Below are 7983 nucleotides of genomic sequence, written 5' to 3' on the forward strand. Positions count from 1 at the left end.
TATCCCTGTGCCATCCGCCAGGGATCTTAGCTTAGGTGACCAGACATTCCTGGCTCTTAGAGTGGGCACCAGTGCCACTCTACTTAGTTCCCCAGAGCATATTCTTTCTCTAATCCCATAAGTCTCTTCCGACTGCTAAGTCTTATCAAGAAGATGAATGCCTTTGTGGACTGGCCTGGCAGCAAAGAATTGATTGCAAAATATAGGTGAAGCCTTGGGTTGGGGCAAGGGATAAGAAGCCAACTCAAAGGCCCTAGGACAATTAAGTCCCAGTTTGCTTTTGGGGACACCTTTTTAATGTTGGGATGAGGTAGAGCTTTCTCCAAGGGCAGTAGCCAAGAATAATTCATGGGACTCCTAAATGTAGTACCCAACTTTGATCATCCTTTAACTGTTTTCATAAATCCAATGAAATTTGGCCTATCTACCACCCAAGAGGCTAAGGAGCACTCAGGCACTGATTATCATCCAGGCACTGATTAACCTCATTCCAGAGGCCTAATCTATTTCCGTTCCCTCCCCATATCTAAATGATAAAAGGAACTCCACACATCCTCCAGGTCTGGCTTATGCTCCCAAGGCAGGGAAAACCACCAGAACCAATAGACCCCAACTTCCCCATGAGGGTTGAGGGTAATGATTGGTGCAAAAGGGACATTTTGTCTTCAGGTGGAGGTACCAAGAACACTTCAGGAGAAGAAGAATTGGCAGCCTCGGCACAAAGGCCTCTAAGAGACTAATAAAGAAAAGTAGCCAGGAGCAGATGTGCATGCCTGTATTCCCAGTAGCTCAGGAGGCTGAAGTAGAAGGAATGCAAGTTCAAGGCCAGCCTCAGCAATTTAGTGAAACCCTAAAAACTTAGTGAGATCCTGTCTCAAAATAAAATATAAAAAGGGCTGGGGATGTGGCTCAGTGATTAAGTGCCCCCTGGGTTCAATCCCTTGTGCCAAAAAAGAAAAAAGAAAGAAAGAAAAGTAAGGAGTCATAAGGCTGGGTTTAATGCCCACAATAGAGATAGAAAGATTTTTGAAGTGATTAGTCTTGGCTGAGCTATTTCCTTTGGGTGACCACAAAGTTGGGGTAAGTAGATCGTTTTACTGTGTGCCTGTGATGGTGAGCTTTCTCTTGACTCTGGCACAGACTAAATTTATCTGTGGCTCACAATGGCATTATCCTGTCATGGGAGTCTTCAAGCAAGGGGCACCCTAATAGCATTTAACTGCCCAACCTGTGCCACTGAGAGTGTAGCCAAGGGCCAAAGGTGTCTCATTGTTTACAGCCAAAGAAATTGTGATCAGAAGGAAGAAGGCAGTTTGCATTAAAATGAAAACAGAAAAATCTAGCTATCTCCAGGAACCCAGCACAAGTACATGGCAGGGAGACTAAGTGCCAGAAAGTCTGGCAAAGTTACAGGGTTTCCACTCATTTGGGCTACAGAGTTCTCAACACTCAAATGGAGGTGCTCTTGTGCTCATCCTGAGGATGCCCTGGGAAGCATCAGTTACTCCTCAGTCTGAATGTGGTACTGTCAGAGAACCTGATAGAAAAGGGAAGTAGGCTTAGGTGAATACAATGGGGAACACCCCAAAGGAGGGAGTGCTTACCTTGAAGCTGGCTCCCTAAATGATTCTGTTGGGGTCCAGGTTCTTGGCATTTCAGACAAAGAATTGAGCAAGACATGCAGAATAGGCAAAGCACTGATTTGTTGAAAATGAAAGTATACTTCTAAAGTAGAGCAGAGTGGGCCAAGTGAGAGAGTAGCTCAAGGCCCAATGCCTGGGCAAGTCTTATGTGCTAAGCTGTGCCTCATTCCCCTCCCCACAGATCTAATTGAAGACCTTACCCTATTTGTTCCTATTGATATATTTTTTTAATATTTTTAGTTGTAGATGGGCCAGATATCTTTATATTTTTATGTGGTGCTGAGAATTGAACCCCGTGCCTCATATGTGCTAGGCAAGCACACTACCGCTGAGCCATAACCCCAGCCCCCCCCATTGATTATTTTTACCTAATTAGAATATAGAACTGGTGGCAGGAGTTGCTATAGTAATGGAATTTATCATAAATAGGTACAATATGACTCATCTCCTTGGCTTTTACTCCAGACAGCATTTTTCTTGTACCCTCTTGATTAAGGTCCCTATCTCATTATCACTGAACTATATCCTGAGCCCTATTTATTTATTTATTTATTCATTTGTTTGTTTATTTGTTTATGGTACCAGGGATTAAACCCAAGGGCACTTAGCCATTGAGCCACATCCCCCCCCCCCCCCCCCCCCTTTTTTTTTTATTTTGAGACAGGGTTTCTCTGAGTTCTTGGGGCCTAGCTAAATTGTTAAGGCTGGCCTGGAATTTGGAATCCCCCTGCCTCAGACTCTTGAGTTGCTGGGATTACAGGTCTCAATCACCATGTCCAGTTTTCTATTATTTAAAATCTTTTATTTTCTCTACTTTTAATTACCGAAGACATAGAATAATAACGTTTTGATGCTTTTATTAAAGCTTAAATCATAGAAAAATTTAAAGTAACTTTTAAAGTGCTTCTATAGTTAAGATCCAACAGTTTGACAATAATTGCTCTATTTTATGTTTTATCAAGATAATCTCCTACGTTGGTGGCCTCCTAGCTTCAGGAATTGTGGTTCAGGCATGGAGCCCAAAAGGCAATGGATTCCAGAGCTCAAATGCATGGCAGCAGGAAGCTATGACCTGAGCCTAGCCCCAGGTGATGCTGTCAAGCTCTTACAAAGACAGAGCTATACCTGCCTGTCCCGCAGGTGTGAGCTGTAATTCTGTTTCGTGGACATCGTTTTCACCACCATTTTCCCCTTCCAGTTTGAAGAGGTGTTTCTGGAATGGAGCTGGGATCGATACTATGTTTTGTTCAATTCTAGAGACTATATTGCTGGGAGGTCTCTTCAGAATCAATAACTGATGCATGATGTTACAGAATCTTGCATGAAACCACCATTCAAAGTACAAGAAAGACAAATGGATTTTAATGTAAAAGCACCAGAAGTTCAGTAATATGGTTTCAGATTCCACCTTGCAACTAATCTAAAGAAGCTACTACTTATTTTGAGGAGGTATCAGAGAAGAATATATACTATTTGCTGAAAAGGATACTAAAGTACTCCTCCCCTTTTCAACTATACATCTGTGTGAGCAAAGGTTTTGTCTATATACTCAACCAAAGCAACATATGGAAACAAATTACATGCAGAAGATTTGAGATGCTATTTTTCTTCTATTAATTGAGACATTGAAGAAATTTGCAGAAAAGTAAAAAAGGGGGGGAAGGTAATTTCCCTTGTTTTCTGCTGATTTTATTAGGTTTTTGATTGCTTAAGATAAAATTAAGTCCTATAAGAGAGTTTATTCAAATCTTTATCTGTACTAAAGCTTCTTTTTGGTGTATAATTTTGGTTAAACTACTATTTTTACAATATATGATATTTTATTAATATAAATATTCTAACACTTTAAAAATCTGATAGCCTGGATTTAATGCTGTAAATTGTGATTGTTAACATATTATAGAGATAACTAAATCGTTTTGCTAAATTTCTAAGCTATCTAAATATAAATTTCTAAGTTATCTAAGTATAAATAAAGAATATACTATTTATAGTCATATGAGATATCATGAGCCATGTCTCTATAGTTATAAGGGGCAATCCCTCTTTAGTCACCCTTCATCTTAAGACAAATTTAAGGTTAAGATTTTGGCATAGGAGATGTGTAAGACTGTTTTTTTGTTTTGTTTTGTTTTGTTTGTTTTTGTTATTTGGGGAAGGGGGGTACTGAGATTGAACCTAGGAGCACTCTGCCACTGAGTTACATCCCCAGTCCTTTTTTATTTTTTATTTTAAGACCATAATCTTATTAAATTGATAAGGCTCTCACTAAATTTCTGAGGCTGGCCTCATACTTGTAATCCTCCTGCTCAGCTTCCAGAGTCTCTGGGATTACAGGTATGCAGCACCCTACAGGCAAAAGTGGCTATAAGGTCTTTAAAGGTTTTCTTTAAAACCTTTGTTTTAAAGTTGTGCTGTTTACACTGTGACTTAGTTTACAAAATACACTTAAGTGTATATACATGTTCTTATAACTTGTGTTCAAAATTTTTACTGTTCTGAAAAATGTATGTAAAGATATTATAAAATATGTTGAACTTTCTACCCAGAGTACCCAGATGCTAACAAGTACTCTTCTTAGTGAAATGTGACAGGACTACCTTTACAGCAAGTTGATTTTCTTGATTATATAAATATAGATTAGATAGAATTAAAGAGATTATGGTTATTAGCTTAACTCTATTATGCAACTGGCCAAATGTGGTGGCACACGTCTATAATCCCAGAGACTGGGGAGGCTGAAGTAGAAGGATCACAAGTTAGAGGCCAACCTGGGCAACTTAGTCCTGTGTCAAAATAAAAAATAAAAAGAGGACTGTTTTGAAAAAAAAAAAAAAGTTGTGGTGCTGTTTTGTGACTCAGTGGCAGACCACTTGCCTAGCATATATGAGACCCTGGGTACAATCCTCTGCACAACAAAATCCTCTGCTGTGGATGTAGCTCAGTTGTAAATCACCTCTAGGTGCAATACCCAGTACCTACAATGCAAATCTATTATGCAGACTGGATTGTTCTACTCTTGTTGATGTTTTTTGTTTTTTGTTTTTGTTTGCTTTTGGCCTAAGAATTAATATTTCCCAAAACTTCTGTTGGTTAAAATAGGCTAAAAAGGGGTCTTCTGATACTGACTCCTAAACTGTCGCTTTCCCTCCAAACCTGGGACCAATCATATCAAAAATCAGGCAATGGAGCTGGGGCTGGGACTTAGCAGTAGAGCGCTCACCTGGCACGTGTAAGGCACTGGGTTCGATCCTCAGCACCAATAAAAATAAACAAAATAAAAGTATTGTGTCCATCTACAACTAAAAATATATATTTAAAAAAATCAGGACAAGGCTCCAGTTTCATGGGAACAAGGTGCTTGGCAAATAATCAGCAATGTCTTCATGGGAAATCGTTCAGCGTCAGGGGAAAATCATGTGGAGTCCCTTGTCAAATTCCACCAAAAATAGTGGGAAGTCCTAGAAAGTGAGTTCTTACGCAATCTAACACTAAAGTTCTCCCCTAGGCAGAGCTATCAAGTGTTTCTGATTTTGCCTCCTTCAGAAATAAATATCTGACTCATATTCCAGTCCCTTCATTGGGATCTATATACTGATCCAACAATAATAAACTACCATCCACATGACATGGAGCCCCAATTCCCTAAGATTAGGAATGAACTAAATAGGGAGGATTTGAAGCAGACCTCCTTTGAAATTAAAAGTTCCAAATTATTTTAACTTCTGAGCTTCCTCACACTAAGAATAAAAGCCTCATGCCGGGGACAGACACCAAGGAAGCACAGATGTACATGTTCTGGGGCTAACTAAATCTTTATATGTATATTTCCTGTATTTCATCCCACCTTGCCTCCTCTCTTATAAAAGATTTCCACACCCCTGAGTCCCCTGAAGATGGAGATTTGAAACAAAAAGTTCTCATCTGTCTTCCTCAAAGCTGCCTTTTGAATAAACCTATTTTCTTGGCAGCCCATCTCCAGAGTTTTTAGTGGAGCAATAAGCAGTAAAATATTTCCCCCATTGTAACAGGATCACTTATTATAAAATTAATTTGTGTTTTATTTTTCCTGGTTTTTCCTCACCTAACCCTGCTTTCCTCTGTCTTTGCATACCACTCTCCACTTCCAAGCCTAGACAAAGGACTTTGGATTCTCTCTGTTCAGGGAACCCTGAGCTCAGAGGTTCCTTTCAGACAAATTTCCTTTTCAGACTTTTATTTGCTGGAGGCTGGAGTTCCTTGAGAGGATTGCAGGTGTATTGGGGAGTGTCTCGAGGAGCCCAGGACCTTTGAAGGCAGATAGGGAGAAAGAGTGTCCTGGACTGGAAATCAGGTGAGGTAGGTGGATCCTTCATGGGGCTGAGACATTCCTCAGCAGGAGGCAACTCAAGGGCTGGTAAGGCCTCAGAGGTGAACAGTTGTTCCTGGGGCCCCTCAGGAAGCTGTACCCCGATACCTGGACTCCAGGCAAGTGCAATACCACTGAACTGTATCACCCACACATGGATTCCAGAATCCACAAATATTCCTACACTCAAATGTGTGGGCATGCAGAGAAATCCATGCCTTCAGAAGACCTCGGGACCTTAACAATGAGAATATCATGGACTCAAATTGGACTGGAGTGGAGAGTGGACCAAGTGATCACTCTGAAGATGGGAGGACTTACACTAGGATGATGGTTCCAAAAAAGACACCTGGGTACCTGAAGCCCAAGAAGCCTGGGAGGTAGTTAGATGGTAAGGGTTCAGCTCTGGGTTAAAGGATTAATGGGATATCACAGGAGTAGCTTTTCTATACAAGTGAGCTTTTTCTAGTTGCCTTGTTCTTCTGAGCACCAAGTGCCCTGCTTTGCCTCAGGACTCTGATGAGAGTCCCTGCCAGCAAGAAGTCTCTCAGCAGATGTGCCCTTCAACATTGGACTCCCCAGCCTCCAGAACTGTAAAACAAATTCCTCCTATAAATTACCCAATTTGTAGTATTCAAATATAGCAGCAGAAGACCTCACAGCATATTCTAAATAGCACAACAGACAGCCTACTTGAAGAGGAACTGCGAAGACATGGCTGTGATAAAGGTCTTCTGTTTTTTATTTCTTTTCTTTTTTCAGCACTAGGGATTAAATTCAGAGGTACTCTCTACATCCCCAGCCGTTTTTATTCATTCATTCGTTTGTTTGTTTGTTTATTTTATTAGAGACAGGGTCTCCCTAAGTTGCCTTGAACTTGCCTCCTGAGTGATTGGGACTACAAGGCATTTGCCCTCACACCCAGCTTCTCTTTCTTTTCATATTTCCATTCTGTTCAGGAAGGCTCAGGCTTTCTGGAAATAAAATAATTTGTTAATAAACATTAAATAAATACAAAAGAATATTTGTAAAAGAATCTTTATAACAGAAACAAAGAATAATACAAAGAATAACAAGATGAGCCTTTAAACCGAAGCTGATCTCATCTAAAACAACTCAAGCCACGAGGATCTGTTGATTTTATTACAATAACCAATATGGAACCACAGTCACTCAACCTACCTACCCTGGCAGAAACCTTTCATGCTGTGATGACAATAAAGGGAATATCAAAATGGCACCCTGTGGGGCTGGGGATGTGGCTCAAGTGGTAGCACACTCGCCTGGCATCCTCAGCACCACATACAAACAAAGATGTTGTATCCGCCGATAACTAAAAAATAAATATTAAAAAAATTCTCTCTCTCTCTCTTGTTCTCTCCCTCTCTCTTAAAAAAAAGAAATGGCACCCTGTATGATTAGAAGCTAATTAAAGTATCTGACATAGAAGAAAAGACTGAGGATATTCTATAAGAAATGCAGGAGGGAGAATTAATCTAAGTGCATCTATGCTAAATGCACTGAAGTCTTTTGCTGGTTGGTAAGAATCCAAAAGTTTGACTCACAGAGCATGAATGAGGCCGAAGGGAAACACACTTTCTTACACAGGGCTGGCTGTAGTGGAAATGGCACAATCTGTGGGGGTCAATCCATGGCATCAGCAGGCAGATGCCTGGTCTAAGTATAAGACAGTTTCTCTTGCATTTTTTGTCACTTTTTTGAGGACAACCAGGCTCTACTAAGTGGTTTGCCAGAGTGCTGCATGTGGCCACTCCAGCATGGCAATTTCAGGAAATTCAAACTTCTTACATGGCAACTCAGGCTCCCATAGGATGGCCCAAAGGACAGGAGGTGGAAGTTGCTTTTGGAGCTGGGCTAAAGACTGGCACAGCATCACTTCCACCAATTTTTCTTGATCAACCAGCCAGAGCTCCCCAGATCCAAGGGCCCCCCTTCATCTCAATGGGAGAAGTAGCAAAGGACCTGTGGCCA

At 40.7% G+C, this 7983-nt stretch overlaps 1 long non-coding RNA gene across 1 annotated transcript in view; it reads left to right on the forward strand.

Annotated features, from left to right (window-relative positions):
* LOC124096810 (uncharacterized) overlaps window positions 1-7398 on the forward strand; it is a 60887-nt gene extending 53489 nt beyond the window's left edge. Inside the window, exon 3 of the long non-coding RNA XR_006853022.2 lies at window positions 2606-7398. This is a non-coding gene — a long non-coding RNA (uncharacterized LOC124096810). The remainder of the gene's footprint in view (window positions 1-2605) is intronic.
* Window positions 7399-7983: the final 585 nt, after the last annotated feature.

Source organism: Marmota monax, unplaced genomic scaffold (assembly GCF_021218885.2).
Source record: "Marmota monax isolate L192 unplaced genomic scaffold, Marmota_monax_Labrador192_F-V1.1 WCK01_AAM20220418_F8-fsc00474, whole genome shotgun sequence".
Classification (NCBI taxonomy): Eukaryota; Metazoa; Chordata; class Mammalia; order Rodentia; family Sciuridae; genus Marmota; species Marmota monax.